Below are 23,825 nucleotides of genomic sequence, written 5' to 3'. Positions count from 1 at the left end.
ATATATAGTATTCAGCTGGGTCTACTATCCATGTCATCTTCACAGCAGTTTAATACATCCACGGCATGTGACACCTACAAGCCACTCAGTCTGTGGTCTTATTTACTACTAAAGGATCACAATTAACTTGGTTTAATAATGCATTAACGCTCCATGTTTGAGCTTTATCTTGGTACAAATACTGGGGAATATTTAAGCCTCGGTCTATTTGGAGAACTTTCCTGCTCGTGTTTTTGCTGGCTCAGTTGATCCAGACTCTTAATGTGCAGACTGAGGCTGCTGACTGGTGGTCACTAGAGAGCCCAGAGCTGCAAAAAAAACAATGAGTGGCTGTACCTGAAATGCCTTTGTCCGTTATGGCCCATGGACCGCACCAAACTACTTGGGTGTGTGTTTGTCTGCATCCGTAACACAACAAGCGCCTTCACCTCCTTTCAGAAGTCTATCATCTATGGAAATGGGACCTCCACACTCCTGTGAGCACTCTGTGGGGTTCCACATACACTCTCACGCACACACACACACACATTCAGTTTAGGGCCTGCCACCCAAAGAGCATGGAGGTTAAACAGATGGCATCGGTTGTATCCGTTACGCAGATTACCCAACACACACACACGCACACACACATTCTGCAGCAACCGGCTTTGTGAGTTCACCTCATTTAACTGAATGGTGTTTTTATGAGGCATGGCAACATAGAGCCACCCACCGCTCTAATCTATCCCTTTCTGTTCTGTTCTAATGCTGGACTGGGAGCACTTGGTTTGAGTGGGCAAGGCCAGACACACCCAAATACAGTGTGCTGTTTGTCTGCATTGTATACTTGAACTGAACATGATTTTGGTCACACACTTTGTAATTTAACTTGAAACTTATGTTCATTTTTCACTAAAAGGTCTTATTAAATGAGAAAATATTTTTTTATTTGTTAAGTATTTAATTCACACAGGAAAAATAGGCTTTACAATGTGGTTATTTCATATAGACTATTTATTTATTGAATTACCAGAAAACATGCTATATCATGATATATGTGTATGTAGCATTATTGAGATATGAGGAAAAAAAGTACATGTATCTTATTTATATACATTATATCATATTTCATCATCATCATCATGCATTTAAGACTGGTACACATACAACAGGCTTGTCAATTATCATAAAAATCATAAAAAGCTGCTACTTCTCCTTTCTGACTGGCCTACTAAGAGCCGTTGTAAAATAGTCAATGAACCCATATATTTACAACTAATTGCCTTTTAAACATTAATGTGCAAGCTGATAATTGACTACTATTACATAATTATTTGGTTTTCATTGCGGATTTTTATGTAAGCAATACTTTCACTTCACTTTCATTTGATGTTTTTGACACACAAGCGCAATTGTCGTGAGACCTTACGAGTTGCATATTCTGAAACGGTAATAATAATAATAATAATAGGTAATCGCTCAGTGATTTTTCATCGTAGATTTTCAGCCAATTGGACAATGCATAAATTATACAAGCAACCAAATTTTTGTCTATTGGCTACTCATTTAAAGGCTGTGTTGGAACACTGAGATGTTGCCCACTGTTCTGTGTGTATTTGCATCTTGCATTGCGTGTGGAAAGAGATTTACCTGCCTGTGCCGCCAGGATGCCCATTGAAATGATTAATGAGGAGAATTTCATATGTTGTTTCATTACCTCAGAGAACTAGCAAGTTATTTGGTTACAGTATGATTTGTACATAATGTGTTGATTACTCTTTGACGGCTGTATTCTTAATTTATCTTTACTTCACCTTCCTCCTTATACCGGCCTTTTATCCTTTCCTCTCGTTGTCTCTCTGATCTTGTCCAACCCTGTGCCTCCCTCACACCCGTCCACCGTCTGACTAACCCCTGCTCCTTCTCTCCCTCCTAGCCAGCAGATTTGGATGCCTGGGTAAGCCACACTGCCATTGCTGGTGCCTTGATTTTTTTCCTCTCTACCTTTTCTTTCTCTCTTTCACTCTCTCTCTCTCTTCTCTATTCAAATGTCATGTTTTCATTGTGCATTAAAGCGAGGCTGTGAGTGTGCCGCCGCCACCGCCGCCATTCCACACAACAACACTTTGGGAGGTATTCAACTAGAAAATTACACATCATCTGTGCTGCTAGCAGAGGTGATTTTACACACAACACACACACACACACACACACACACACACACACACACACACACACACACACACACACACACACACACACACACACACACACAGCCCTTAAGCATCAAACAGCCGGCTGCAGAAAGAAAAAGTGCAGTGAGCCTAGAATAGGGATTTGTAGATGTGCTCTTTGTGAATGCATGTGCCTGTTAAGTTCGGATAAGATTAGATTGGAACACAATGAATGTAATGTCAGTCCGTGCGTAACTGCGAGTCTCCTCTCCTGTATTCCCCATAGCAGCAACGAGCACAGAAGATGAGTAGATCATCCAGAGAAGAAGGCGTTGCTCCATCTGATCTATATCACACTCACTAATGCACAACTCGGGTGTAGTAATCTGTCAACATTACACCTTGGCATAACACAATATACTATGTGTTGTGTGTGTGTGTGTGTGTGTGTGTGTGTGTGTGTGTGTGTCTGTGTGTAATACACACTATTCCATCCTACATAAATCTATGCCCCATTGCTGCCTTTTTCTGCCTCACTCTCAGCCCGCTTCATTGTGTTCGTGCACCATATAGTGTTCATACTGCTGCAGCACTGTTTCACTCATCACCCTTATTCAGAAGCAGTGTGTGGTCACGAGCGCCCTATTGACAATCCTTCCAATAGGAGATAATTCAACCATCCTGTGTACACCACGCACATGTGACCTTGTAGCCCCCGTATGTGATTCCCATTGTACAGCTGTTGAAGTCCTCCTTTGAACCGCTGCATACGCTCTACAGCATGACCAAACTTCTGACGGATGCACTAAGATCCAATACCAAGCCGCAGGGATTTTTGTGCATCAATTCAATTCAGTTAGCTGCCATTCAATTCAGTTTGAGTGAGTCGATTTAGATATACAGTATGTGGTATGTTTTTGGAAAATAGATTTGATATTATCTTTTCATGTAAAGACACTGCCCCATATCCTCATAACTCTGTGACTGACCATGCAAAATGTATGAGCATTGCTTTTATGTTCCGAGAGGAAAGCTATATTCAGATTGAATAATCTAGAAAGAAATGGATTGATGGATTAGCGGACTGTAAAAGACATTGAGTTCATCGCATGGTGAAGGATCATAGCTAGAGATGTTCTGATAAACTTGCGTATCGGGCCGATACTGAATACCTTTCAGATACCATTGCGGTACAAACACCTCGCCATTTTACTGGTGGGATTTTTATTGTGTAAAATTGCTGACATTTTTATAGCTCTGGCTAACGTTACACTTTCCCGATCACATGCCTGATTAGTGTTGTGCGACTCTCAACAGAGGCGAGAAAGAAGCAGATTCATCATCAATTTCAGACTGATGATGGAAGAAGCTAAAAAAGTTTGCCATCTCGCGTCTTTGTCGTCTCTGTTGAGAGTTACGTAACATGTGCAATACCGTACATACGATCATACCCATCTCCTCTGACTATATCTGTGTTATTTTCTTTTTACAGCCCTGCAACAGCTCCTTATTACTCTTTTTCCAATCTGTTTATGGTGTTATTTTGATAAATAGTCACCATAAAGGAATTCCTTTTCATTCCACTTTTATCAGAATGAGTGATTGATGATATTGATACACCGTGAATCCTCGTTTCGTTAAAAACAAGGTGTCCACATTGCGTAACTCATATTACTTCCTCACGTAAATCCCCCCAAAAAAAATGAATCTTTCAATGAAATTTTAAAAACTTTCTGAAGCTGGCAACTTGTCTTCACAGCGCATCTTTTTGACGTCTGCCTCCTATCTTCCCTGCTTGCATGCTGCTGCTCCACGGCCCAAAACTGTGGGTCTTCCTACAGCAAATCTGCCGTCTTGCTGCCTGTCAAAGCTTGGGCTCAGCGGGCATGTTAAAGCCTTTCACCTCATCCTAACGCCGGCATCGCCATGTCAGGCCCCCGCCTCCGCAGTGTCAGTCACACGCCACCTGATTAGTTTTGTAAGTTCTGGACCTGCTATTAAATAGCCATTTTTTATTGGGTTTTACTTTGTTGGTGCAGGTGTGTTGCACTTAACATATTATTATAGATCAAGCATCATAGATGTGTGATATATCCATCGAGTGGTGGGTGTATGAGGTGACATATGTGAAGCTCCACATAGATTAATAATGCTTTGAAAAACATGAACCTGCAATTTAATGCTATAACTACACTCTGTGGAAGGATATGATCCCTATTTTTACCGCGGTGTCCTAAAACATCTGTGCCATTAATCTGTTTTTAGAAGAAACTATTTTATGTTTTGTTTGCTCTCTGCTACAGAAAAGAGCTTAGCTTGCATTTGGTAAACATTGGTACATGTCTGTACTGTAATCTACGTAAGTGGTAGTGCATCTGCTGATAAAGTTGCGTTAATATAATGTAGAGTTGATTGATAACTTTGAGTTATAGTTTATATGTAAGTGGGATGTGTATTTCAACCGATTTTTTCTCATTTTTCATGTTTTCTCAGTCTGTTGTGCAGTGAGAGCAACAGGTTGCATCATTTCTTCTCCTTCAGCATTTACCTCTACTGGTGTCTCGTGTGTGTGTGTGTGTGTGTGTGTGTGCTGTGTGTGTGTGTGTGTGTGTGTGTGTGTGTGTGTGTGTGTCATGCTCATAAGCTAAGAAGTGATTGTGATGTTTTAGGCCATTCCGTTCAGTGATTCTAGCCACTTAGTAGCTATGTAAAATGAGAAGTTTAATTACTGCCTCGATTGATTTTTTCTTTTCCTCCTTTTTTGCCAGGAAGTCAGAATTTCATATTTACACACAGGCCTAAACAAGTCATATTAGTGCAGTAAATTGTCATGTGTCAATATAAACAACCTCTGCAATAGCTGTTCTTCATAATCTAAAAAAAAAAGTCTGTTTTTTTATTTATCTCCTCTTCTTCTATTCTCTCTTTCCTTTCTCAGGCAAAACAGCTGAGCAGGAAAGAGAATGAACTGCCAGCATATCCAGCTTCTATAAAGAGCAACTGGAAATACTGGAGAAAAAGGTAAGAAACCATTTTCCGTCTCATAAACACGTATATTATTAAAGGAAATAGCCAGAACTCATGGGAAAGGCTTTTTCTTGTGTGTCCATTAGTTGCATTGCATTCATTGCCTTCCAAGACGTTTGATCAAATCATTCTTTTTCTTGGGGGGGTTCAGAGAGCATGATACGAGCCTTTTAGCACTCATTTTGACGTGCTTAACAGGAGACTTCCCAAACAAGATAAAAACACCCGGTAGGCTTTCACTGAAAATAAGTCTTCACACATCGGAATATCAAAACTCGTCTTGATGTGACGTATTACTCACTCTCCTTGGGGAGTAAAATCTTGTTGAGAAACAAGACACTCTTGGAAATGTGGAGCCCACATACCAATGTCGAAATGTAAATTAATTGAAAAGTTTCAGCAGGCAGATGTGAGTCACGACTCACTGTCGGGGACCAGCACTCAAGAGAGGTCTCACAGCGTTGTCTCGCTCAGCGAGCTTCAGTTGTCTAATCAAATGTACTGAGGTTTTCTCAGCACTGTGTCCTTTAGCCACAAACCCTGTTGTCTTTTTTTTTTTTTTTTTTAAATGGAAAAAAATAAAAGCTGTTTGTTGGATGCTTTTAAGAAATTATGACCTGTGTTCCCTCCATTTAAGCGCTAATGTGTCGTTGATATTTTTGCGCCCTGTAAAAGTCACAAGCACAGTGGTTTGATAAATGTGGCTTGACTTTGTCAGAAGCAAGGTTAGTATTGGTGTGTGATTTATTTATTTTTATTTATTTTTTTTAGGCCAGGAAAAAGTGCATTATGCTTTTAGGAGTGGACGGAAAGGACAAGAGGCAGGAGAGTGAAGTAAAGAAAGGAGGGAAACTATCAGACTAACTCAAATGACCAAAGAAAGTAAGATGTAATGGATGTTATTAAGGATACATAATAACTGAAAACAGCATATGCAGGAAGGTAAAAAAGAGGAAATGTACGCACACACACACATACACTCTCCTTCCTCCCTCATCCTTCAATCCCCATCCTGTGTCTCTCTCCCAGTATTCAGTAGACACTCTTTGGGACTTGACTCCCCTCCTCCATCCTTCTCCCTGTCTCTCCCTCCATCCGGCGGGGCCCCATCAGGCAGACGGGAGGACCTTATCTAGTCCCTGGCACTCGCCTCCTTTAGGCCTCTGAGGAAACCTTTTACATAGCCGAGTTAAATGGAAGGGCCCCTGCACACCGTGCAGCACGCGCTGCAATGCTTGACGGAAGAGACTGATTGGCAGACGAGTGGAGGATGCTCTATCTTTCTCTGCCGCAGTCGCTTTTTCTATCGCCCTTTTTTTTTTTTCACCCCTCACTTGCTCGCAGCTGACCTGCATGCGGATGAGGGAGTGAGAAAGAGAGGGACTGAGAGCGATAGATAAAGAGGCTATATGGACTGTGCATTAAACAGTCTATCCTGAGCCGGCGTCCATCTCCCTCCTTCTCTTCCTTCATTTTCCAATCTCGCACTCCATTCATCCCGGCCTCCTTTCATGCCCCCCTTTTTCCTTTACCCTGCCTATTTTTCTTTCCTTTCACTCCCTCATACCTGTGGCAAATACCAGTTTGGGCTGAAATAAATGGCCACTTAAACGTTGAATTGTGTTTTGCATTTATGTATCTGACCTGTGTCAGTCACAATTTGAAACAGTAATACGTCTCACTTTTCACATACGTTATGATCCAAGCATGTGAAGACAGCTCTGTGCTTTTATTCTCGGAGAATCTCGCAGGTCGGAGCTCTTTTGTACCGCTGTGTTGTTTTGGCACACACAAACACACGTGCACAACTAGACGCTCATCCGCATGCAATTGCGCTGATGTGTTGATAATCTGAGGCAGAGATTTAAGCCAAAGGCAAGAGCAGCAAGATTAGAAGGAGAATCCACTTGTAATTGGTGTGTGATCTTCCCCCCGAATCAACATTTTACTTGGGCTTAGCAGCAGCCTCTTCTAACAGGCTATAGAGAGAGAGAGAGAGGAGAGAGAGGAGAGAGAGAGAGAGAGAGAGAGAGGAGGAGAGAGAGAGAGAGAGAGAGAGAGAGAGAGAGAGAGAGGAGAGAGAGAGAGAGTGGGGGGGGTTGCTTACCTGTATGAAAACACACACAATACGCTCTGCTGTCCAGTTTGCTTAAGGGATGAATGACGATAACAGACTGTTGTGTTTGTCGAAAGGCTGTGGATGTTGTTAGAATCCACCACTGACACTAATGCGTGTGTTTTATATGTGACAGGTTTGTGTGTGTATGCTGTCCACTTCAGAAGTAATTGTGATCGAGAGGCCTCACTGCACAACTTTGCATTTCCACTAAAAGACATCCTGAGACCCTGAGACCCCCCCCCCCAAACATATACCAGTGCATCTTCAACTTCTCCTCACTCCCAATCCTTTCCACCCTATTTATTTGTGGATGCCTCCCTAATCTCTTCCCAGTGTACAGGTGGAGTATATCCGTCTCCCTGTGGCAACATATCCTGTGACTCTGTAAACAAGTCTCAGTTTAAAATTCACCTCTTTTTAATCCCCCTCCCCCTAGTCGACTGCTGCCTCCGAAAGAAAAAGGGAAGAAATTAATCCGCCTTCGTCCAAGCGCAGAGCGTAAAAACCACCCCTCAAAATCCTGACATCAGCCCATCTCAATCCACACCTGCTGCAGGGTGTTCAGAAGAGTGTGCATACAAGGATCATCTGAACGCAAGCATTCATATACAAACACAGATTTAGTCACACACCTGCATGTATGCAAGCTTACACACACCCACAGCATACATGCACCCGCACTAATCCCCGCCATGAGTCTTTTCCAACACCCCCAAAAAACCTTGCTTTTCCCCCCATTGAGGGTTATCACCCCTCCCTTTCTGTCTCTCCACATTGGGCTTTTGTCCCCATGGGAGCAAAACGACTGGGAAGAGCTCAGAGCATGTGTGCCAGTGATAGTGCTGCCACTTCTCTGGTGTCATGAGAGCTGAGCTAGGGCTGTTGCTCTGGGTCTGTTCTGTCAACAGACACAAAAAAAAATTGTTGAAACGCACAAAAACAACACCCCTAACATTTCCACTGGGTAAGCTGTCATCCAAACACTACATTTACAACTCATGTCTCCTCATTTTACCCATATTACTCCTTATTGCCAAGACCAGAGACAATGTAGTTCTATCACTAACTTCTGGTGTAACATCCCTCCCATAACGATCCAACTGACCATTTTGTACACATCCATGGATAAAAGAATAGAGTTGTTCACGATTCTTTTGGCAGAACAGGAAATGTCAATTGGTTCCCATTTAGAAGAACCCCCCAAATTGTGAGATTCCTCAGAATCTCTCCGGAACACATGATTTACAAGCTTGCTTTCTAATGTTGGTTTTGGCTCATGGCACAGACACTATTTAACGATATGTGGCCATGTTTTACCAAACCAGGCGATAAGGGGAACATATTCTATTTGCAAAGGACTGATTTCAAGCAGTCGTGGCAATTTTACCAGTTAAACATTTGGTTACCAATGCATTGGATTAAATTAAAGGAATTCTATGATTTTATAGTTTTTATGGATGAGAGCTGCATACCTATTGAGTTTGGAGTAGAGCATCCATTACCTAACATATGAGTATTTATATAAATCTATATATAAATGTTTATTTTCCGATTTTCATCTGTTTTAGGCATTTTTTTTTAAAACTGAAGCTGCGATTTGTGCTGTTAAAACCAGATGTTGGTATTTAGAATTTCTTTGGTTGTCGTTGTTTTTTAAAGATTTTTACACTTTCAATCACCCAATTCTCCGCTTGCTACATTTCCTCCTCTAGCTAACACTCTCTTGACCTTGGAAAGGTGCAAACTCGGAAAAGGGGTGGGAAGCCAATGAGGAATTTTCTCTTTTCTGCTTTTTACTTCCCACCCCTTTTCCGAGTTTGTACCCTTCCAAGGCCAAGAGAGAGTTAGCTAGAGGAGGGAATGTAGTAAATGAAGAATTCTGACGCATGCTAACGTTGCTAAATGTGCTCATTTGTTTATCCTCTTCCTATAGTGGGAGGCACTATATTAGCTACTGCCTGACCCCACCAAACGCACAACATAGAGCCGTGGTCTCGTCAGTGAGAAGTTCTCTTTACCTTTAAACCATCTTCTTGCTGGTTCCCTACTCTCTATGTCCTGCATAATCTGAGGCACTCATGGGTTTAAGCCCCTGTGGAGACTTTTTTTTTTATCTTTGCTCCAACACTGGATGTCCCACAAGGCAAACAGACTTTCAAGTTTCAGCTCAGCTTTCTTCTGTTGAGTGTACCCACTGAGCCCTTGACCTGAGGCTAAAAGCTAAGACGCTAAAATGTGGCTAACTTCTTGCTACAAATTCCCAGGGAGTCAGCCCTGTATTAGCTCTTCTTCAGTAAGAAGTGAGACCTCCTCTCTCTTTAATGTCTATAAATCCAGGACTTGATTTCAGAGGTATTTTTTTGTAATGTCTAATGCCTAGTAGATTAATAAACCACCGGAGCAGGGGTTCTGAGGTCTGGAACTGTCTTTTATTCCAAAGGTACATGATGATTGGATGAAGTGTGCTTCATCTTTTCGGAGCTGCAGTCAAGGTGTGGTATTTAAACCTAGACCGCATTTTTGCAATTGGGAGACTTAACAGCAGGAGGAGTAAAATCCTGAGTCCTGTCCTGGAAAATCCAATATAACACAGCCAGAAAACATATCTGGCAGGAATAAAATCTTACACCTAGCGATGTATGGAATTGTGAATTATCATGACAACCAAAACGGGACACAAATTCAGATGACATAAGAAATGTAAACTGTAGTTGGACACATTTCTTTCTTTCTTTTCTAATAGATAGATAGATAGATAGATAGATAGATAGATAGATAGATAGTAACTTTATTGATCCCGCGAGGGGAAATTATTTAGTTGCAAGCAGCAATAGGATACAGAAAAAAAAAAATGCACATTTCAATACACAATATATACAATTATAATAACAGAGTAAAGATATTATATAAAAAATGCACACTATATACACAATGAATAGAATAACAGAATAATATTAAATCAACTAAATAAACAGTAGTGCAAAGATTTAACCAACAGTGAATGATTTGGCCCGAGGTGATTTGTTATAGAGTCTTATAGCAGTAGGCAGGAATGTTCTCCTGTATCAGTCCTTATGACAGCGGAGCTGGATCAGTCTGTTGGAGAAAGTGCTCCGCTGTCCCTGCAGTAGGTGGTGGAGAGGGTGGTCCTGGTTATCCAATATGGATAATAGTTTCTTCAGTGTCCTCCTCTCCACCACCTGTTCCAGACTGTCCAGTTTGCAGCCAATGATGGAGCCAGCTTTCTAAACCAGTTTGTTAAGTCTGTTGGTGTCACCGGCTCCAAAGCTGCTCCCCCAGCAGACTACGGCGAAGTACAGTGCACTGGCCACAACAGACTGATAGAACATCTCCAACATCTTGCTGCACACGTTGAAGGATCCGAGTTTCCTCAAGAAAAAGAGTCCACTCATCCCCTTCTTGTACACAGCGTTGATGTTGGCCTTCCAGTTAAGTCTGCTGTCGATCTACCGTATTTTTCGGACTATAAGGCGCACCGGATTATAAGGCGCACTGTGAATTAACGTGTCTATGTTCACACATAAACCGCACCGGATTATAAGGCGCATTAAGCAAAACAACACAGTCCGGTAAATCAAACTTTATTCAACTCAGTTGTAACAACAAATACCGGTACAGAAAAATACACTCACTTATCGATTCATTCCTCTTCCACAAATCCATCGAATTCTTCATCTTCAGTGTCTGAGTGAAACAGCTGTGCGATTTCGGCATCAAGAATGCCCGAATCCCTCTCGTCATTTTCCGAGTCAGTCTTGTTGCTGTTATCGGTACTTGGCTGTTCAGTGATGATTCCAGCTTTCGTGAAAGCTCGGACGACAGTTGCGACCGATGGTTACTTGTTGTGCTTATTGATCGATTTTGACTTTTAGTTTAGACATTTCATTCCTGTTACGGGGCCGATCAGGTAGTGACACAGCGTACCGTAATGCTCCGAATATCCATTGAGCGGAGCGGCTTCGTTGCTTACCAAAGTCGTACTTACATATTTCGACAGATTTTTGAGCGCATTGTACCACATAAAATCGATCAATAAGCACAACAAGTAACCATACATAAGGCGCGCTGGATTGTAAGGCGCACTGTCAATTTTTGAGAAAATTTAAGGATTTTAAGTGCGCCTTATAGTCCGAAAAATACGGTAATCTACTGGTTTCAGATGGCTGAATTGCTGCCACAATTTCTTTTCAGTGATTCGAATAGGTGTTGTGCTAATATGTCTGTTTCCGAGTCGGTCAGAACATTTTAGGCAGAGTAAGAATGGAGATGTCATCTTCCTTCACCAAAGCCACAAACATGGCAAAGTATGGATGAGTTTTTGTAAGTCCTCTCACAGAAGCAACTCTTAATTTGCCCTATTTCTTCAGTGGACTGCAGCAGTTTCTGGGATGACGGAGATTGAAATGAACTGGGCGGATACCACAGCACTGATTGGGTTCGGATACAATACCCTCTCCTCCTTCATACTAGACTCATGACTTATACTTCACTGTCTCTTACTTTCTCTTTAAAGAACAGGAAAGAAAAGGATCGAGGCGCAGATTCTTACATTGTAGTGCATCGTAGCAGATAGGATTAAGGAAAAAGACAGCTATGACATTACTTGAGTCTTCTCCATCACCAGACATTCCGATCAGGAGAGGCATGTCTGCGGATCAGCGTGAAATAATGAGATATGAAAATGACTTGGGGGGCACTGGAGGAGTGGAAGGGCCAGGGATTGTGGAGGAGGGTTTGTGTTTGATCCCATCTCTTTCCCTGCTCAGTCACTTCAATTATCTTCCTCTCCTATCACCCCATCTGTTGGGAATATAGGGAATAATTAAGTAAAAGCGTGAGCGCTGTGGTTATTGGTTTAAAATGGTGATTACTACGCAGTGAGTGTGTATGAGAGGGTGGAAAGAGAGAGATTCACCTTGTGTTTTGGGGCATTTTAGACTACTTATACTCTTGATGTCTTCCTAGTCGGTGCAGCTCTGTACTTCCTGGTCAATGCAGGATAGTTAACACCGTGACCACTGATTACTGTTGTAGAGGTGTGCGTTATGTGACCTCGCCCTCTGGGCACCGGCCCCACCTGTGCAGCGATTGCTTGTTTAAATGCCACCGTTTCTTGAAACGTTATAGAGTACCAACATGCTATCAGCATTCAGATTTGTCAACAAATGTGACATTTGGCGTGGTGCTCTAAGCAGTTTTCTCATCATCGTTGGCTCATTAGAGCTTGAATTGAAACTCTAAACGTGTGGTGATGTTAACTAGATAATACAAGTTGTTAAGCTCTAATTCACAGGACTTGATTTAAGCACTTAGACAATAGTGTTTTTTTTATGTTTTGCAATGATGTGATGTAATAATTTGATAATGTTAAAACCGTAATTAAAAGCAACACATGCCTGAGCAACCCACTTGATGTTATAAATGTAAAGTGAAGTGCAACTTCTTCAGAGCTGTATAATACAACTGAATGGATTTTCACCTTTGTCTTTGTCTCTTTGTCTCTTTGCCTCCAGAACCTTGACAACTACAAGCAGACGGCAGAGCAGTACAACGAGGCAGCAACTAAAGCCGAGGCACACATCCGGTAAATACTGTGAATTACTTTACAACACCATTTTCTGTGGAATGAACCATTCAGTGTACTCATTACATTGTTGCTGCTTACTGCCTCAGTATGCTTTTACGAGCCTATCATAGGCTTAAGTAGTTGAATGATTGAATATGCCTGTAAATAACATATTAGTTGAGGGTTTTTTCTCTCTCTGGGCTAACCCTGCACATCTAAATTCAAAGCAGACATCGTATGACAAATTAGAAAAAAAAAAGCACAGCAAACCTCGGCACAGTGGAGGACAGAGAGAGACCAGCTCTGACTAGCAGGTTGTCCACACAATTATCACTTCTCCTCTCTCATATAATATTATTGTAACACAATTCTCATATTGTGTCAGGGCTCACTAGTATTTCCCTCTTTAGATGAATGACAAGTTAAGTACTTCTGACATCCGTCACTGCTCACAGTTTTAATACTTGAGAAAATAAATTTAGGATTTTGATTTATTGAATCGAGTATTTCAAACAATGTGATAAACATATTTTCCATTTTTCATCATGTGATTTTGTCATTACATGCATATTATAACAAAACAGTATATTCAGGCGATAATTATTTATTTATAGTACTTTCATCTATATCACCTGCTTCTGTTCGGTGGTCTCTCCAAGTATACTTATCATCTTCTAAGATAATAGAAGATATTGGATCGATTTTGACCCATATTAACATGTTTTTTTTTACATCATTTATGAGAATGGCATTATAATAGCCTAATGGATAATACAGAGCATTAACAATTGCTGCTTATTTAGTCTTTCTTTCTTGTTTCTGTTAAGCCTACTACTTTTTTTATCTCTTTTTTGCTCTTTTTTTTAATTAGACACGGCAAAGAGAACTGAAATATACCAGAGTATCATTGTCTTGGTTGTTTCATTGTATTCTCTCTAGTGCTCGGGGAGACGACTTGAATTGTGAACCTGATTAGCTGGTTTGGAATATGCATTCTCTGTTGTAATGAGTGCAGTACTTTATGTATAGATTTGTACAAAAATGTATACATTGTGGTGGCATGTTGGGTATCTCTCCCCACTCTCCAATGTGTCTTATGATATCAACATTAACATCCCCGCCTTTCTTATTATTTTCTACAATGATGCATGTTATTATTAGCATTTGTCTTCTCGCCACCACCAGCTTGGTCATCATGGCAATAGATTATGGACGACTTGGCCTTTTTTAAATGGCCCCATCCTGCTAGTAGGAAAACAGAAACAGTGCGATCTCACAAGAAGCAGGAGTTCTCCTCTGGGACGACAGAGTTCAGACTTCACCTGCTGTCAAAAAGCGTGTCAGATTCATTTAACAGGGAATCACCGACACACTGGCACTGCCTGAGCATGAGGGCCTTGCCAATTTACGCCCCTCTTTAACACCCATTCTTACCTCTTTTTAGGAAGGAGAGAGGAGATTCTCTGTGAATCCAATTTAGTCAGAAAGCCATTCATTTTCCCGTTTGACAATGCTTATTGCAAAAATGATGAAAGATGGCTGATTAATTCAGATCTATCTTTTTTTCATGTTATACTCACGTTATGCTCATTCCTCACCTTTTAGTTTCCATTAACACATAAAGCCTTTGTTTTTTTTTTTACCCTCGTTCTGACGTCTTATCGTTCACTATTAAAACCTGAATTTCAGTTCAAATGAAACAAAACCTGTAAAAGTTAATGCAGTTAACTATTTTCCCTCTGCCAGCAGTGTAATATGTATCCAAGTCTAATAAGATTCACCAGGAACATAAAAAACACAACAGAAAAAGAAACAATCTCCCTGCTGAACAGTAATAATTTCATATTGGGGTTAATTAGAAAGTTTTGCATTGATATTTTAATAACAATATCTGAACAGATACATTTCCATTGGATAATTTTGAATGAGTACATTTGTGGCTCAAGTCATTAAAGGGTTTGTTGATGTGCCAGCAGCACAGAGGCTGAAATTAATTCTCAACAAACTCAATCACAAACAAAATCACTTCCAGTAATTTCTTAACAAGGTGGGAAATGAAAGAAAGTCACCAGTATAGTGTCACTGAACGGTTGTGTAGCATTAGTTTGTTACTTTGCATTATTAGGCTTTGTTAAGGTGCTGTATCTTGAAAAAGCACCCTTCTGTTCCTTACTTAAGTCGCATGACATCACTCACTTTATTATTTAAACTCACATACAAAGGAAGTATATAAAACAAAGCTGTCCTAGAAGTAAATGTGTGAATGTTATTAGTACGTCAGTATTGTAGCGTAGCAGTGCGCAGACTAGTGCTTTCCTGGAAGCAGCAAGAGGAAAAAGTAGATGTACTCGGTCCTTTTTGCTAGCTATGATGGGCAGTGACCTCATCCTGCCGCCTCCTTCCACCTGGTCCGTTGAATTTAACAGCATACAATTCAAGTCCCAAATTTTGTCCAAATGATTACATTAGCAAGGATTTGCTATTGTCCATCGCTGCATGGAAGAGGTTAGAAGATCAATTCTGCATGAGTTTGCCAAAAGAAGCACATTTTGTCCTGCCACAATGTGTTGCTCATTATTTTTGCGCACACACAACATTTCTCTCCCCTTTTTTTCCTTTTCTATCTCTGCCACACACACACACAGGCACACTTTGTATTCAAGCAGCCACGTGCTCGTCATGTTCTGTCAGCATTTGGGCAGCGTTTCATTGTGCCGTGGTCACGCTGTCATTTCACACTACACTGACCACTCAGTAATTATTCTATTTACCCTTCGCTGAAGGGAGGGGGAGAACACAGTCCAACACCTTATGTAGCGAGACTGTGTCTTTTTCTTCTGTCTTTGTATTCCTCTCTGTCTCCAGTTTTGCTTATGAATCTCGCTCTTATCGGCTCATTTTCTTAATTATACAATATTTTTTCTATCTCACGCACACTTGTTATTCCTCTGCCCACGGCTGTAATTTCGTCTCCCTTTTTATTTATTGTCCTCAGCATCTTTTTCTTGGAACTTCTATCCTCTTCTGTCTTTATATTTTCTTTAGGTATGAGAATGAAGAGTAGTGATCTCAAAGGCAGGTGACTCGTGTTGTTTGGATTCTTCCCTCTTCTTCCTCTGTATAGTTTTGGTTGAATTGGCACAGAATACACCCAGCAGAATGATAGGTACCTAAATAAGGAGTGGAAAAAGTCCGGACGCTATAATCCTGTAATTATGAAGAGATCATTTAAGAGTGAGTTTCTGAAAAAATAAATAGAATATGCATATTTTAAGGAAAGAAATGGAATAGATTGTTTTGGAGATCAGACTCAGCCATAGCACATTATTCAGTGGTGGAGGAGGGGATTGGGGCTTTTCTGTTTGAAGTGGTTAAGGTCAGCAGATTCACCACGAGGAAAAGCAGAGGAAGACATTTATTTCATTATTTAATGTTTATTTGATAGGGACAAATATATAATACACAGAGTTGCACAACAATTATTCAATGCAATTTATCACAGCATTTATAGCTGCTGCTAATTCCCAGTTTCCCTTGAAGGGTCTTTCAGGTATAGTGCTTTTCAATTAGTTATAAGGGATACCACCGTTACAAATTCCTTTTAGTCATTTCCAGTTGTTTATTGACAGTTGTGGTGGTCCCACTTTAGCCGCTAGTTCCTAGCTGTGATTCCAAACCGCTTCATTATAGTTTGAGTACAAAAAGTTGAAGCTAAAAGCTGCCTCTCACACCTGAGGAGGGCACTCTGTTGATTGCAGGGTGGAAGGAAGCCTCTCGGGTTATTGCCTCCCTTTTCCTACCCTGGACAGGTCACACTCTCTAAAACAGTATCCTCGAGTGGGGACACGCTGAGTGGTAAAATGTTATTTAGTGCTATTTTCTACTGGCCTTGCCTGACTACATGGGGGCATTTTAGAAAAGTTTATCCATTAGCCTTGCCTCGGGGTATCAGACTACCCAGATTCCACAGAAATACCTCACCTAAGAGACCCACAACATTGCAGCTTAGCTTACCTTAGAATCTAAAAAATACATTAATCCTCTTAAAAAAAACTTGTTACCCTCAAAGTGTTAGCAAAGACAGAACCTAAGGGAACCTCAGGTGGATGTCTCTGTGAGGATTCACCGTGAAGTAACTGCTGACAGTTTGTGGTTAAAAGCCTTCTTTCATGTGGGTTTGTTATATCTACTTTATTCTGTACGTGTGTGTGTGTGTGTGTGTGTGTGTGTGTGTGTGTGTGTGTGTGTGTGTGTGTGTGGCGTGTCCAATTAGTGAAACAGACAGGTAGCGAACTGTTAGGATCTCTGTGGCCCACAAGGTAGAAGACTCCTAGTCATTACAAGAGACAAGAACTGTCTGCACTGTGTGGTCCAGCAAAGATTTACCATTAAGACAGAAGGCTGCTGTCACTTACACACTTACAATGCCTCTCTTTGACTGCCTCTGTACAGTGTGTGTGTGTGTGTGTGTGTGTGTGTGTGTATATATATATATATATATATATATATATATATATATAGAAACGCCTACACACACAAACAATCCTGCAAAAGAACTACAGACAGCTCAGAGTTGGTCTGCAGTTACAGTAGATACATGTTACATTTTTCACTGCTGCATCAATTAACAGATTTTCATCCCATCACAGTTTAGAGACAGGAAACATGGGAATCAAACTGTGGACATTGCGTTCATACCACCTTTTAAGATGCTAAATGCAGAAACAACTGTTTGTGATGTAAGGATATGGGGTGGGATACTGGCGTCCTGAGCAGCAAATACAGTCACACCCTTTCTGTGTGTGCACTGTAATCCGAGTTTATTATGTATTTGAAATACAGTAGAATACCTAACACTCATTTAGCCGAGCAGTGTAACATGCAGCAGGTTGTAATACAGTCTCCTCGATGAGAGCCAGAGGAAGAGATTATTCATCTTTTTTGTTGTACGGATTTGAAAAGCTAGTGTTTTTTTTACAGGATAAGTGAAGTTACAAAGTAAAAGACACAAAACCAGAATTGAAATAGTTGATGATAGAAAGGCTAGCGATGGAAGGTGGTGGCAGCGAAACGCTCCAGAGAGCGTGTCTCACCCCACATCGCCCGCAACATGAGTGATTCGTCCAACCGCGAGGTCTGCTGATTGAAAAGTTATCAGCGGTGAGATGTACCACACGTGCACATGTGCCCCTTATCTTGTTCCCGCGTGTCACCTGTTTTAATGAAACACTCTCCTTATCCCCTCCCATCGCTCCCTCCCTATATTCCCGCAAAGTGAGTTTGGTGGGGATCAATCAGCTAGGCTAACAGAGAGCGAATTGTTCTCCTATGTTCCTACGTTTTTACGTTCCTATCTCCCTTCAGCACTTCAGCTGTCAGCAGATACGGACAGAGTTCTGTCTGTCTTCAGCTCGCGGCTTGTAGTTTTTGATTGCTGTTCTCATTTGAGACGCAGACTTAAGATTTCACTTTGTGAGTTTTTTTTGGGGTGTTGTCAGATTATGAGGTTATGTTTTAGTTTGTTGGATCACTTTAAGGTATGATAAGTGATTATTACGACGACCAAAATAATTGTGGCTTCTGAGTTCCGTCAGTTCTCAGTCGGACCTTAACGGGCTTTATGATCCATCTGTAGTTCTCATTGGATGTGATTCTGCCAGTTGAAATGTAATGTTGTGTTATCTTTGTGGTAGTATCATAAAAGCTTTACAAAGCCTCTAACAATACCCGATGCATGCTCTGTTATTCTTCTTGATCTCACCCCAGCAGTGACATAAAATATAAAAGTACAATGACATGGCTGCTGCTTTAAAAGGACCTAATTCCATGTCATCATGCATTAATAACTGTTCACACCACACACACACACACACACACACACACACACACACACTAAGACACAGAGAGAATAATAAAATGCTACGCCTGTACAATTTCTCCTTTTTCTTCTTATTGCTTTATTCCCTAATGTCACGCTTTGCAGCAACTCACAACTTGAGCTCTCTTCATGAAAACCACACACTGCCAAGGTGAGACAAAAAAAATAATGAAATACAATTTGAACTTAATCTTTCTGCCCCAACTCGCGCACGTATTTATGCAAAACATCACAGGCAGAAAGAAATTACAGCATTGTTGTGCTTCTTCTCCCTGCAAAAGTTGGCTATCAAACTAGCTGGGGCGGCTAATGTTTTTTCTAATAAGAGCTCACCTTTAATTTCAGTCAAACGAAGCAGTTGGTGGAGATTAGCATAGGCAATTTTCTGCTTCAGATTCCATTATTAAAACACTCCTGGTATCAGAAAGTTTCTCTTGTTGAATTGAGAATAGTTTTTTTCTTTTCTATTGGAGCTTGAGTTAATACCTTTGGGCTATTGTTGCTGTTATCTCCTCCTCTTAGTGAGTGATTCAGAATGCCGACCAGCTGTCAGAGTGCAGTCAAACATCAGCCAGTCGTATAATTTTAATCATGTGATTGAAATTGTTGGCGACAGATTTTAAAGTGACCAACACAACAACTCCATCTCCATTTTTTAGTGCAACAATACAAATTCTTTGTTTTCGTGGCAAATCCTCTCTTTTCAAACTCATATTTATCATAATAATGACGTGTTTTAATGATAGCTCCAGCCGACACAGCTCAGATGTATAGCAGCTTGCTTTAATACGATTGAAACTGTGTTTGTGGCTCAGCTAGTGAATTATACAGACCACGATAACACCTTGTCAGTGTCCCCAACTACATGATCTGTTGCCAAACATTACACAATGTGCACCAATATTCAACTGTCATCCTGAGCACAGAGGGGCGGGGCAATGGTAAAATGCAGATTGCGATGGTTGCCATGGGTTACTGTTTGTCTACGCTTGCGAGCTGCAACGGTTATTTATCATTTAATAAGTCACTGTCAGGTCTGCCTCTCTCTCAGGTTGCATTCACTTCTCTATTCATGAATATTCTCTCTGCCAGTGATTTATTTAATCCTGTCGCTCTACCCTTCACTGCACACACACACACAACACACACACTCAGACTACACAATACACAATGCGGAGGAATTTCTCCCCCCAGTCATCCGTGTGTACAGTTAATCTCACACACGTGCAGTGCATTTACGAGGCACAGTTCAAACACACGCACACAAATTTATTGTGTGCATTTGTCAGTGAACGCAGAGACTACTGCGCTCATTCGTATGTGCATGATTCTGTAATTGCTTTGAGGGATGGCATGAGGGCAGTTAAGTGTGTGTGCGTGTGCGTGTGTGTGTGTGTGTGTGTGTGTGCGTGTGTGTCTGTGCGCATGATTGCGTATGTGAATGTCAGGTGGTCAGCTTCCCAAAATAAACAGGCATGTCCCATCATGTAAAAGGAAGCCATGCCTCTCCTCGTCAAATTCTTACTCTTCCCCTCTTTGTCTCTTCTTCTTTCTTTTTTTTCAGTGTTGTAAACGGACTGAATAATCACTGCGGGATAACATTGTGAAGTTCATTAGAAAATTAGATAATAAATGTCTGCAAGAGGTCTTGTCTAGTGTTACACATAGTGTGCACACAGAGGTAGAGGACCTCTATTATATTAGATATATAATATAGATATTCTATTCTATTCTAGTTGAGGTGAACTTCATTATTGACCTCGGTAACAGCAGTTGACAACAAAACAATCTCAGCTTAATAAAAGTTGTCACGAATGAGAATTAATTTAATACATTTTCCTGTTTTATTCTATTCTGTTGTGTTGTATTCTGTTTTGTGCTATTATATCCTGGTCTATTATGTTATATTATCTTCTATTCTGTTATGTTCTGTTCTGTTTTGTTCTGATCTGTTCTGTCCCATGCTGTTCTGTTGTATTTTATTTTGTACTAATATGCTGCGCTCTATTCTGTTGCTAGTGGACTGAATGCGCATATGAGAGGTTGTACAAGATGCAGTACTGTGAATGATAAGGTGTGTGTGTGTGTGTGTGTGTGTGTGTGTGTGTGTGTGTGTGTGTGTGTGTGTGTGTGTGTGTGTGTGTGCGCGCGTATCCGTATCCCTATCCTTCCCGTTACGAGTTCTGTCACAACAGCAGGTAAATTACTACAAGCAACAGAGCACTCAAGGATTACCCTCATGTAGGATTAGCATTCACTACCTGTGTGTGTGTGTGTGTGTGTGTGTGTGTGTGTGTGTGTGTGTGTGTGTGTGTGTGTGTGTGTGTGTGTGTGTGTACATGCGTGCGTGTGTGTGTGTGTGTGTGTGTGTACGTGCGTGCGTGTGTGTGTGCGTGCATGTGTGCGTGTACTTGTTTGTGCGTGGATATGATTGTGTGCTTTTGTCTACACCCACATGTACTGTATGTGTTAGTAAGATAAAAAGAAAAGAGAAAGTTTGACTTTGACTCCTAAGCTGCTTTGTCGATGCATAATTCATCTTTCTCCACAGGCTGCACCTTGAAGCCTTTGAAACTATCTCAGCTTCTCCAACTGTGACTAAAACAAACCGTAAACACTCTCAAGTGTTTTTATTTTATTTTGCTCTTCATAAGATTTAATGACATCACACAGATAGTGCTGTTCATACTGTGGTGAAGTAAGTAACGTTAAGTCACACCAACCTATTTTCTGAAATTATTTCCACAAACCTGACGTTTTAAAATTTCAATTTGGCAATTACAGTAAAAATGATTGACTTATTTGATATTGGTAATTGTTTTTTTTAATTCATTTTCTCAAATAAACAATGGTCCCCACTGTATCTTTTCACCAGTATCAGAGACTGAAACTGTAGATTTATACTGTACTGCACCTTAGCTCATTTTATCTTAGCATAGTGCTTGATATATTTTACAGCTTTACAGTGCTTTGACTTAACATTAAAGGAAAATTCACTTTTTAGTTTCATGGCTGTTTATAATCTGTCGATCATGTCACTGGTTCTGCTCCTTGCACTTTTACGCTCCTCCTATTATGTCCAAGTCTGATCTCAGCTTGAAGTTTGTCAGCAAAATGTCATAATAATCATAATTGAGAATTAAAGTCAAAGCTTTGACAGTGAGACAGGTTGTTAAAGAAGCAGCTTCTCTTCATATCATGAAGGGGAATTTACTGCTACAGTTATCTAATGTGATGAGCTTTAAAGCAAACCGAATTCAGAACAGATTTATAGAGAATTTCCTTCATGCTGTTTTATTTTATTAAAAAGGTATAATGTGTCACTCTTAATTCCAAAAAAAAGTAATATAGCATTAATCTGAAATTATATGTCAAAAGGAAGATGAAACATAAGAATTACTTGAAAATGTGATTCTTACAAGGAAGCATGTGATTCAGCCCTACTGAATTCCACGCTTGCTTATGTTAGCTTACAAACAATACTGCTCAATATCTGACAATAAATAAACAGCGGATAATACGAATCACTCAGTAATCATTGTTGATGTTTTTTGTCAATACTGAGCAATTCATGCAACCCAATCAACTGTCAGAAATGCACAATCCGATGATTGTAGCCAGGAGGTTGGAGCGCACACAGTGAATGAAGACGTTGCCGGTTGGCGGTGTTGTGTTCTAGTCCCACTGACTCTCCTCTCTGTTCCCCCGTAGACCTCGACAGACTGCGTCTGTGTGCGGCGAGCTGCAGGCCCAGGTGCTCCAGTGCTACAGAGACAATCCACAGCAGACCCTGCGCTGCTCCAGCCTGGCCAGACAGTACATGACCTGTGTCCAGCAATCCAAGAAGGTGGGCGAGGGCTACACACTGTACGCCGGTGTGGGGAGCGTTGGTGTACTAGTATGTGTGTGAATGTTTGTGTGTGACGGATAACTCCACGCGTCTCTACTTAAAATCAATTTCCCACTCCTATTGTTTTGTTATTACCATAATCAGTCCTTGCTCGTTCCCTTTGAGTAACACACTTGGCCAGAGTACATGGAGTAGCTCCTTTTCTCTTTCAGATAATATTTTTTTAATTAGTGAGACCTGGAAGGAGCTTGGCAGTGACTCTGACGGTGGAACAAAAAGGTGAAGGGACCAATGATCCTTTCAGTCCTGAAACGGAATCAGTTCATTTCTGAGAACTCTGCATGTTGGGTTAGTTTGACACTTCAGATAGGACGCTAAATCAATGACACATGCTTATTGAGCGGATTTATAAGTCACCAGGCGGGCACTGTGTTTTGGAACTTTCTGATAGGAAGATTACACCGTTATTAGTGTATTCAAAATCAGTTTTGGCATTCAGCTCTTTGAAATGCATTCTGCTTTCTGCTGATACTTTTGCAAATAATGTTCAGACCCTACACTTATCTACAAAGTGCTTATTTTATCCAATTTCTCCATTAAAAAAAGAAACAATAATGACTGGATGCAATTTGCACATTATTATTGCGACAAAATGCACTGATACTGCTGCAAAGTAGATAAAAGGCACAAAAACAACAATTGGTGAATTTGGCAGTTTAAACGGTCGATAAAAGCGAGGCAAAGGCTCACAATAAAAGCAATCAGTCTTTTTTAAACTGGTTCAAAAGATCCATTTGTCAGTGGGATGGTGCTCTTTGAGGGAAAAACTGTGTATTTGTTCGTGGGTCAGTCTTTTTTTTTGTGTGAGCATGTGTTGTATAAATTCAGATTGTAAGTGTCAGAGTAAAGTGCAGAGTAAAGGCAAGCTGTTTTTCTCCCTTTTTTTGAGGCACTTGTTTAATACAGATTCAATCAGGCATATCCTTGACAGAGTGAGTGTGAAGAGGAAAAAAAGGAGAGAGAAAACACAGAAGAGACAGAAGGCGAGAGTAAAAGGTCAAACGAATGAAAAAGAAAAGCTTCAGTCTGTATCGAACGCATCAATGCTACACCCAACGTCTGTGAGTGAAAGTGTTGTGGCCTGAAAGCCAGAGCGGGCTCAGACCTCACCGTCCTCTGAATAGCAATGAAAAGTCCACAACTTCTACTTC

At 40.8% G+C, this 23,825-nt stretch overlaps 1 pseudogene; it reads left to right on the top strand.

The window, feature by feature from the left end:
* LOC137879619 (MICOS complex subunit mic25a-like) overlaps positions 1–23,825 on the top strand; it is a 52,800-nt pseudogene that overhangs the window by 13,447 nt on the left and 15,528 nt on the right.

The sequence above is a fragment of the Cebidichthys violaceus genome, unplaced genomic scaffold (genome assembly GCF_023349555.1).
Source record: "Cebidichthys violaceus isolate CVI_PGR_0920_01 unplaced genomic scaffold, fCebVio1.0.p SCAF_25, whole genome shotgun sequence".
Lineage (NCBI taxonomy): Eukaryota > Metazoa > Chordata > Actinopteri > Perciformes > Stichaeidae > Cebidichthys > Cebidichthys violaceus.
This window is presented reverse-complemented; position numbering and strand designations above follow the sequence as displayed.